The sequence below is a fragment of the Euphorbia lathyris genome, chromosome 9, assembly GCF_963576675.1.
Source record: "Euphorbia lathyris chromosome 9, ddEupLath1.1, whole genome shotgun sequence".
NCBI lineage: Eukaryota > Viridiplantae > Streptophyta > Magnoliopsida > Malpighiales > Euphorbiaceae > Euphorbia > Euphorbia lathyris.
The window spans coordinates 29,048,522-29,060,293 of record NC_088918.1 but is presented as its reverse complement, the minus strand read 5'-3'; positions in this window follow the sequence as shown (position 1 = coordinate 29,060,293).

Here is an 11,772-nt window from a genome sequence, read left to right as displayed (position 1 = left end):
TTTTTTTATTTATTTATTTTTCAAAATGACTAAAATAAAGATTTTGTATATTTGCATTCTTTTTTAGTATATGTTCCTAGGTGTTATCGTTTTGATTGTTAACTCTAACTAAAATTTAGATTTTCGGCTTTTTATGAACTCAATTTTTAGTTTTAATTGAAGTTAAATTAATTTTTCTAATTCGGAACATGTTGAAATCTACTCATTTTTTTAGTTTGAGTTTAGCTAATTGATATGGATTGTATTTTTTATTTTTATGCATTTTGGTACAAATAGATATAAAGTTTCACACGATAGTTGTTCATTGAAGTTTAAGACATATTAAATAAAATATTAAAGAGATATTGGAATATTATACTTACAATGAAGTTTATATCAATATAAATTATGTTATATTATTATTATTATTATTATTAATTATTATTATTATTATTATTATTATCAAGAAGTTATTTTTTCCAAAAAATTTAGACAATGAGATTGTAAGCCTCTAATACGCTTGATAAGATGTTTATTCTTGAAGAATGTGGATTATGCTAGATATGAATTCAAAATCAAAGTAAATAAAAATAAATTTTGATGCTCAAAATCCTAAAAATGTACATTAATTATGGATATTGAGATAATTGCTTTTGCAACATTGACTTATATAATTTTTAACTATTATATTATGGTTCGTACAAAATTATTAGTATTTCAAGAGTTTTTAACAGATGAAAATGAAATATGATCATAGGACAAATTATTGAAAAATATTAATTAAGAAAATATTATTATTTGAATCTTTTCAAATTCTCAAATGTTGAGCATAATGATTCTAATTAATATAATTAATTTCACATATTAATTATAAAACGTTTTTTTTTGTACTGAGTGGTTACAATTGCGATTTAATTCTATTTAACTAAAATTAATTTATGGACTTAATACTTCATTAAGAAAAAATAAAATGTTTAATTAATGGGTAAAAAATATTTTCACTTTCCTCTTTATACGCTTATGTCTCGACATTCTCTCTTATTTTCAAAAAAAAAAAACCCCGAGAGGAAGATGGTTCTCTCCTAATTATCTTTTTTGTCCCTTCATTTTTTTTTCAATTCTTTTATTTGTTTTTCTTACTTACAAAATTCAAGAATATATAATTATTAAAAAATATTAATGAAGTCAAATAAGTGATATCTGTGAGTATGGCTGATATTCTATATAGTGAAAGAATGAAGAACAAATTGATCGAATGTCTTGATGAGATATTACGAGATGAAAATATGAGAAATCATCATCTTAAACTGATTCAATTAGATATATTGGGTTATTGTAGCAGAATTAATAATTGAATTCGAATACTTGGTGATCATGAAATTTCATCAACCAAAATAATTATCATCAAGATGAATTTGTGACTAATTCTTACGAATTTTATTTTTTTTATATGTAACTGTTAGCGATATTTTGCGAATATGCTAATTTCAACCTTGTCACGTGTGGTTAGGGTGCGGGCGTGCCAGAGAAATTATTTCTCAATTTAAAGTTGGTTAAGTTTATGGATTTGCGCGCCAAAATTTGAATTCTAAACGAAACGATTGGCGAGGGACGCAAGGATTGAAAAAGTCCCTCTTGGGTCTCTAGCGCCGTTATAGAAACTTTGCTAGATAAATTGTTTTATTTAAGCTAATGTGAATAAATTGAAGACGTGAAAAATAAAGAAATTGAAAGATGCGAAATTGACACAAGATTTAGTGAAAATTGGTATTTTATTGATGAATAAGTGTTTGGAACATGAAATTGGAAATGAATTACAACTGAAAATTTTCTATATTAAACGTATAGACAATCAATTGAACTAAGAAAAGACAAATCAATATAAAGAATTAAGATGCAATTAAAATAAATTGGAATTCAACAACAAACTCGGAGCCACAATAGCTATCTCGGATTGATGTTGAATTTTGGTGTTGGTGCGAGGTCCTTGGAGAGCTGCGACCGGTCGGGCCTGTACGGTATATGATCTTGGCAATGGCAAAACGTTGGTAGGCAAATGGGGCAGATTTAACCCTCAACTTCGGGAGGCTCGTTTGGATGCTTAAGGACATGGAATTGGACGAGTAAATAGGCTAAATTTACCTTCAGGAGGTCAGGAACAAACTTCTATAAGGGATCGAAAGCTAAAACGGATGCTAAGTAGACGAAATTGGGAGTTGAAAATAACTGGACGAATCTGGAAAATTCTGGAAACAGAATGTCTAAAAGAATTTGGGCTGGAAAGATCGGCTTGTAACTAGAGTTTCTGGACACGGAATTGGGCAAATAAATATACTAGATCGAACTTCAGGACGTTAGGAACAACTTTGTCGAAGGGATTGAAAGCAAAAAATGACTTTAAATGGACGAAATCGGGCTTTGAAAATACTTGGACGAATCTGGAAAATTGATTTGAAAACAGAATTATAGCTAGGAATTGAGCAAATTGAAGGCTTGGAATGCTAAATTGAATTGGAAAGGACTTGGAAAGAGGCTATTGAAACTTGGATTAAAGCTGAAGAAAAGCTAAAAGAGGGATTGAAACTAAGAAAAATGAAGAACTTTGAAGAACTTGAAGAACTAGGAGCTAAGAACTAAGAACTAAAAAGAGAGCATTGAGAGTAACCTATAGAGAGGGGTTTGTATGTGTGTTGAGTGTGATTTTTAATGAAGGGGAGGGGGTCTATTTATAGTATTTTGGAGTGGCATTTTGGTAATTATTCAGTGGTATTTTGGTAATTATTCACCAACTAACTCCAACTAACTCTAACCAACTAACTTAACTTCCTCAACTTCCTCCAACTATCACTAACCACCAATGCCACATCATCCCACTACCTCAACTTCCACAAACTGCTGTTGACTCCTTCCAACTGCTGCCGGAAGAGACGATACACCCCGCGTATTCTTGGTTACGCCTCGCGTAGTGCAGCTTCTAGAGTTGGCGCGTTTTGTTGATGGTGCATACGCGTGGCGTACTTGGCATTACGTCCCGCGTGTTGGAGCTTCTGATCTCGAAACGCCTTGTTGCCAAGTTTTACGCGTGGCGTCTCTGAGGTTACGTCCCGCGTATTGGAGCCTCTGAAGCAGACCTTCTCTGGTTGCTTGATCTACGCCCCGCGTATTAGAAGACACGCCCTGCGTAGTGCCGGACTTTCTCATCGGTTGGCGGTTAGTTTACAAGTGTATTTTTCATTATTTTCTAGACAAAAATAGAAACTATACCATAAATTAAACATAAGCTTTCTATATACATAAAAATAAAATTTATTTTATTTTGGGCCAACAATTGCCCCTCTCTTTTGTGTATAAATTGACTAGAATTGAAAATTTGTACACAAAAGAATGTATTTAGGATTTTTTGAACCATTTTTTTTTTTTAATTTTTAATTTTTCTTTTATATTTTTATTGATTTTGTAAATATTTTTCAATATTTTAAATAATAATAAAGCATGAAAATTACAACTTAAAAAGAAATAATAACTTTAAAGCTAGAAATGTAAATAAGTGACAAAAACAAATATGTACGGGATGAAATAAAATTAACCGATCTCTTTGATGTCGTTGGGATTCGTGAAATTGAGGATTGGACCTCCATAAAATCGGCTCGGGGGCTGTTGCGTCGTCCGGGTAATGCTGGGCGAATTTGAAGTGGTTTGGAGAGTTCAGGGACTTGAACAAAAATTTACCACCAAGTCAACAACAAAACAGGACTAAATTGATGCTTTTGTGGGGCTTTCGTACTCAATTTCGGGAGCTGTAGAGGTCGGATTATAGCGAAACGAAGGCTAGTATTTCAAGTTAGTGTGCGAAGGAAGGGTTTAGAACTGGAATTTCAGAAAAAGATGGAGTAAATGAGTCGGAATAAATTATTGAAAATTGGGTGACAGAATAATTGTTTGATGGTTGAAAAACCAAAAGCTTGATTCTGTTTCGTGGATGGTACTTTAGGGACGATTAAGAAGGCTATAAAGGGTCGTTTTTTACGAAATAAAAATTGAGAATTGAAGAATTGATGTCAATAAAAAGATTAAAATTAATTTGGACTAAAATTATCAGCTAACGAACTCTAAACAAAATTTGGAAAACGGCTCACCAGAAAAATTGTTTGATGAATTTTTCAATGATGAAAAACTCAAAAGCTTGTTTCTGGGTCTTTTTAATCGATTGAGATCAATAAAAAGTTCCCAAATATGATTTGGAATATGTGTGTAAACTAAGAATGACTCGAAAATGGGGTTTCGGTGATCTTGGTTTCACGAAAAATGCTTGAAGCTTTGAAGAACTTAACAATGGTGAAATTTGGTTTAGACTAAAAAAGTTTGAACCGGGGATTGGGTAATGATCTTACTGGCTTAACTAAGAGATTGCAAAAAACGATTTGGGAATTGATTGATTAAACTAAGAGAATTTCGGATTTGAAGTTTGTGAAAATCGGAAGCTTTTCTGAAGAACTAGAGATTGAAGAACTAATTCTAGAAATTGAGACTTTGTTTAGACTAATTAGATGCTAAAGGATGATCTCTAAGAACCTAAGGATTGATAATGGCCAATTTTGGCAAAGAATTTGATAGACAAATTGATTTGTTGTGTTTGATTGATTTTGAGTGGGTTTGATTGATTTTTTAGTGGGGTTGATTGATTTTTGAGTGGCTTTGATTGAGGTTATAGGAAATCGTTTTGAACAAAATGAAAGTTGAGAGTTATGATTTGGATATCAACGAAGAAATTGAGATTGGTTTTGAAGGAAAAGGTGGTTTATGACGGATGAAATCAATTTTGGGAAAAAAGCTAACCAGAACAATTATTTGATGGAAATTATGATTTTGAGATCAATAATTTCCAAAAGCTTGGTTCTGGGTATTTTAATTAACCGGAATCAACTAATAGTTAACAAGTACGATTTAGAAATGGTAATGATTGAGTGTTCTGGTTTGTGAGTTAGAGTTTGAAGCAAATGAAGAAGAAGGTGTGAAAACAAAAGTAGAAAATATGAACCAAATGGAAGCATGAACATAAATAATTCATCTTGAAAACTGAAATTTTTTCATTTTTTTTTGTGCTGGCAAAAACGCCAACTTATTTTGACCATAAATGGTCTTATGGGCTATGTTGTAAGTACAACATTATGTTATCGCTTCATACAATAAAATGCTCAGTAACATCTCTACAAGAGGGATATGAGTTTCCATGTCTAGATTCTTATTTTCATGACTCTCTTTCCGCATAATAAAAAGTATTGGTAAACTAGAGTCTACATAAATAAACAAGGTTAAGAAGTAGAAACCTCGTGACTTGTTCGGATGGTAGGAAAGTTGAAGTAGACTGGCAAAAAGAAGAATCATGGTCTGCAAACTTGGTCCCCAATTTGAGTTAACAAACTTCATGGTGATCATAGGCTCTGGAAAAACATGAGTTGTTGGAAGAATCATTAGAGGTATTTCTGGTGTGGATTCTCGATTAATCCCTTGATCTTGACTGCCCCCCAAATCACGATCATAGAAGTTTTCTTCATCATGACTGAGTTGCGAATTACAATCATAGAAAACTTCTTCATGTGTTTCTGAAGCCACTTCTTCTTCGATATCACAACTTTTCATAAAGTCTTCTGATTTTAAAGACTTCACAAGAATGAGGGATTCTTCTAGAATAAATTCTTGTCGAACCTCTTCCGGTTGGAAGTCCCTCGGGTTGGATACCTCATCGTCTTGACTGGATTCTGAATCATAGCTCCAAGAAACATCTTCCTCATCTTCTTGAATTTCTATAGGTGATTCATGGATGCCCCCTGATTTAGAAATGCTTAATGGGTCGTCATCCTCCTGGCATAAATCTGAATTGAGGTCATGAGATATATCTTCCTCCTCCTCATGGGCTTGTACCACTGTCTTCTTGTTCATGTCGAGGCTCCATAAAAATCCCATTGACCTTTGGGGATTTGCATATATGGGCAGTACTTCTAGAGTGGGTTCTTGTTGAGTTACTTCCTCTATGCTGCCCCCCGAATCAAGATCACTAGACGCTACATCATCCACGTTGGATTCTGAGTCATAGCTCCTAAGAACATCTCCTTCTTCTTCTTGAATTTCTATAGGAGTTTCGTGGATGCTCCCCGAATCAAGATCATTGGAAGCGGCGTCATCCTCTTGCATGGACCTAGAATCATAGTCATAGGGATCATCTCCATGCTCTTGACTTTCCATTATCGTTTCATCATTAGGCATCTTTGTTTTTGGAGGAGTTGGGAGTGTGGGAGATGCTTCTAACTTCGTATTGTGATGAAATTCTTCCTTTTGGATTGCCCCCCAATAGCTTTCAATGCAGGCTCTTAAAGAAGCCACTATGTTAGCCGATGTAATGTCCGCATGTTTCTCGAGTTGGTCCATTCTTTGTTGATATTCATCGTCCTTTGGTTGGTTCTCCTCCATAAGTAATGATTTGATTTCTCCATCATCCTCAACCACTTGGACTGCTTCCATCTCTGCCACACGACTAGAATCCTCGAAAGAATTTTGGTCGTAGCTCATATCGGAGCACTCAAACTTTTCATAGGTCTTATGCTCGACTGGTGCCATGATCGTACTTCTTTCGAAGCAAGATTGCCGACAAGGACGATGGAAATGGAGGTTTTCATCCCTATAATTGCAAATATAACTACCTCGGCAATGAGGATTACTCATTCGAAGGTGCTCCCATACCTCAATATAATCAGGACCATGTGGATTTTTATGGGACTCCTGGACTTGCTCCACATAGCAACCATATTGATCATCATAGAATGACGCGGTTTGAACGTAAGCACAACACTTGCAATCAATATTATATTCATCGCTATGAATAAACTGAACATAGCCAGCGTCGTAGCATCTAAAGACGGTGTACCAATGGACCCACAATCCGGTTGTACTTATTGTAAAATGTCGATCTCGATTGAAACCACCAAAATACACCGGTATTGTAGCATCCCTTGCATCTTCGTATGTTGTCCTCGTCATGGTTTGATTGCTTTACACCTATTGATGTTCAGAGGCATTCTCTGTGGATAATAGAAAAAATGATTAAATCAAATTTATTATGAAAATAAAGCGAATAAAATTGCATAAAGTAAGAGCATGGAATAATAATAAACTAAATTGAAAAGCTGAGTGTGAGAAAAAAAACGTGTGTGATGGGTTTTGCAATTTTTGGCTAAGCTGAAAACAAAAGGTCCCACTGGGCGTGCCAAAAATTGTTAGCGATATTTTACGAATATGCTAATTTCAACCTTGTCACGTGTGGTTAGGGTGCGGGCGTGCCAGAGAAATTATTTCTCAATTTAAAGTTGGTTAAGTTTATGGATTTGCGCGCCAAAACTTGAATTCTAAACGAAACGATTGGCGAGGGACGCAAGGATTGAAAAAGTCCCTCTTGGGTCTCTAGCGCCGTTATAGAAACTTTGCTAGATAAATTGTTTTATTTAAGCTAATGTGAATAAATTGAAGACGTGAAAAATAAAGAAATTGAAAGATGCGAAATTGACACAAGATTTAGTGAAAATTGGTATTTTATTGATGAATAAGTGTTTGGAACATGAAATTGGAAATGAATTACAACTGAAAATTTTCTATATTAAACGTATAGACAATCAATTGAACTAAGAAAAGACAAATCAATATAAAGAATTGAGATGCAATTAAAATAAATTGGAATTCAACAACAAACTCGGAGCCACAATAGCTGTCTCGGATTGATGTTGAATTTTGGTGTTGGTGAGAGGTCCTTGGAGAGCTGCGACCGGTCGGGCCCGTACGGTATATGATCTTGGCAATGGCAAAACGTTGGTAGGCAAATGGGGCAGATTTAACCCTCAACTTCGGGAGGCTTGTTTGGATGCTTAAGAACACGGAATTGGACGAGTAAATAGGCTAAATTTAACTTCAGGAGGTCAGGAACAAACTTCTATAAGGGATCGAAAGCTAAAACGGATGCTAAGTAGACGAAATTGAGAGTTGAAAATAACTGGACGAATCTGGAAAATTCTGGAAATAGAATGTCTAAAAGAATTTGGACTGGAAAGATCGGCTTGTAACTAGAGTTTCTGGGCACGGAATTGGGCAAATAAATACACTAGATCGAACTTCAGGACGTTAGGAACAACTTTGTCGAAGGGATTGAAAGCAAAAAATGAATTTAAATGGATAAAATCGGGCTTTGAAAATAATTGGACGAATCTGGAAAATTGATTTGAAAACAGAATTATAGCTAGGAATTGAGCAAATTGAAGGCTTGGAATGCTAAATTGAATTGGAAAGGACTTGGAAATAGGCTATTGAAACTTGGATTAAAGCTGAAGAAGAGCTAAAAGAGGGATTGAAACTAAGAAAAATGAAGAACTTTGAAGAACTTGAAGAACTAGGAGCTAAGAACTAAGAACTAAAAAGAGAGCATTGAGAGTAACCTATAGAGAGGGGTTTGTATGTGTGTTGAGTGTGATTTTTAATGAAGGGGAGGGGGTCTATTTATAGTATTTTGGAGTGGCATTTTGGTAATTATTCAGTGGTATTTTGGTAATTATTCACCAACTAACTCCAACTAACTCTAACCAACTAACTTAACTTCCTCAACTTCCTCCAACTACCACTAACCACCAATGCCACATCATCCCACTACCTCAACTTCCACAAACTGTTGTTGACTCCTTCCAACTGCTGTCGGAAGAGACGATACGCCCCGCGTATTCTTGGTTACGCCTCGCGTAGTGCAGCTTCTAGAGTTGGCGCGTTTTGTTGATGGTGCATACGCGTGGCGTACTTGGCATTACGTCCCGCGTGTTGGAGCTTCTGATCTCGAAACGCCTTGTTGCCAAGTTTTACGCGTGGCGTCTCTGAGGTTACGTCCCGCGTATTGGAGCCTCTGAAGCAGACCTTCTCTGGTTGCTTGATCTACGCCCCGCGTATTGGAAGACACGCCCTGCGTAGTGCCGGACTTTCTCATCGGTTGGCGGTTAGTTTACAAGTGTATTTTTCATTATTTTCTAGACAAAAATAGAAACTATACCCTAAATTAAACATAAGCTTTCTATATACATAAAAATAAAATTTATTTTATTTTGGGCCAACAGTAACATATTGAATTGATAAAGTTTCTTCATATGCAACATTAGAAAAGTATTGATTGTAATAGTTTATAGAATAATATATTGATGTTGCTTCCATTTTAACATAGATTGTAATTCTTTTGTATCGTAGATATAATATTTAATTTTAATTGTAGTTTAATTCAATTTTTGTTTAACCTATATTGTAATTCTTTTGTATCGTAAATATAATATTTAATTTTAATTATAGTTTAATTCAATTTTTGGTTTTTTATTATATTCTAATATATTTCTTAATTAATCTGCTATTTTATTATTATTGTTTCACAGAATATTTGGAATATGAAAATGTATTAAAATTCCTAAAAAGTACAAATCATTGAATTTTGTAAAAATAAATAAATCATTCATCTTTAGTTAAAATTCTATAAAAATGTAGTCAATTATTTTTAAAATTAATTTAATTTGAATTATCATTAAAAATATATATATTAATTTCAAATATACATAATATAAATTTTTTTCATAGTATGATATAAAATTATTTAAAAGTAAATATATCAATTTATTTATTTATCTAAATTATATAAAAGTTTCATACCTCGTGCATCGCACGGGTTTTCAACTAGTATTAAATAATTTACAAAAGCAAAAGAAAAAGAAAAAAATATTAAATAAGTTTTATATTTATAATTATTTGAATGGTTTTACCTTGAATGAACTATGCTTTGAGTATAACTTTAGTACAATCAATTCACTCAAACAATGAAAAAGTAATTTACAAGTCTAGCTAATTATGTTGTCTTAAAAACATGCTAAAAGATTATTATATGCATCAAGAACCAAGTTAATTGTTGTTAATAATAGTTGTTAGTATTTTTTTTTTTTAAATAAGGCCTAATACACAAATAGTCCCCTGAACTTGTCCAAATGTTGCAACTGCCCCCTCCTACTTTCAATTGTAATAACTTACCCTTTAAACTTGTCCAATTGTAAAACATAACCCCAAATTGGGAATTTTTTTACCCTGTACTTGAAGCAACCGTAAAAACGTTTATCCGGATTCATATCACGCCAAAGGTCTGATTATCACACTCCACGAGCGTTGCAGCTTTTGTATTTCACGTGTTTCTTCAATTACAGTCCATGTCAGCAATTTGGAGTTATTTTTTACAATTGGATAAGTTTGAGGGATCATGTTTTACAATTGGACAAGTTTGAGGGGTAAGTTGTTACAATTGAAAGTTCGGAAGGCAGTTGCAATATTTGGACAAGTTCAGGGGGTTATTTGTGTATTAGGCCTTTAAATAATAGTTATAGCTCACTAATAAATAGTGTTTGTTAAAATTATTATAGTATTATTATTAGGATGTAAAGTTATTAATATTAATATATTCTATCAAAAAAATATATTAATATATTTTAAATCAATATATGAATAAATTATAGATATATAAATATTTATTAATTTTTTTTTTCAAAGTTTACATTACTATGAAAAAAATATTCCTTAACTTCTTTGATAGTCATGGCCTCGGCAAATAATTGAAAGTACTAATAGTTAAAAATCAAAATCGTTTATTGAAAAAACTTCAGCAGCATGAAGATGAGAGAAAAACAGAAGAAGCTGAGTTAAACAATGTTGCTTAAATGGGGAATTTGAAGTTCTTTCATCTCTGCTGCTGTTAAATAGATATGAGTCTTGTAATCTGACAAGTTTGGTTTTGTCTTATCCTTTGACAAGTTTGGTTTTGTCTTATCGGTTGACAAGTTTCTTTTATTTTCAATTCTTGCATCAAAAGTTCTTTTTTCATCTATGGCATAATCAAGTAATCACTATGCATCCTAACTAAGATTTGAGCTTTTCAAGGAACTCTCAATCCTCAGCTAGCTGAGGCCATGGCTACTAAAGAAGTTTTAAGTTGGATTAAGATGCATCGCCCCAGTGAGAAAATTCAAATTTAGTCGTATTGTCTCATCAGAGTCAAAACAATTCAAATGGGTTTAAAAGGTCCTTCGTATTTAGTTGACATTATTTCTTATTGTATTCATTTATTACGAGATTTAAAGCTATGCTCTATTTCCTTTATTAGGCATTCAACGAATTCAGTTGCTCATGCTCTAATAAAAGCGGTCAATTTTGTGTCTGTTCGAGGTGAGTGTGTATATCCACCACCATTTCTTAACAATATTCTTTCATCTGATTTAAGATAATAAAACTTGGCATTATTTTTTATTTTTTTTTTAAAAAGTGCTAATATATAGACAGAAAATAGAGATTATATTATTAGTTGCTTGCATATATAACATGTGTACCAAACCAAATCTCACATAAATACATGCTAAAAAAAACTATTCCATGCCCCCATTTTGATTTTACATCTTTTCTGTAGTGGCAAAAATTCTGCACTGTAATTTTATGATCCCAATTTTCATTTTATAATTAATTATGTTTGGCTCCAAGTATTCAGTTTCATTATGGTACACATAAACTTCACCAAAAAGCAAAATCACTTGTCACCCATTTGCACTGCAGTTAAAATTCTGTTAGCACAAGTTAATCAGTCAAAGCAACAAACAAATATGAAAAAAAAAAAAAAAAAAAAAAAAAAAAAAAAAAAACTCCACCACAAAATCATTGTAGTACACAAGTCCAAAAAAACCAACAAAAACAAAA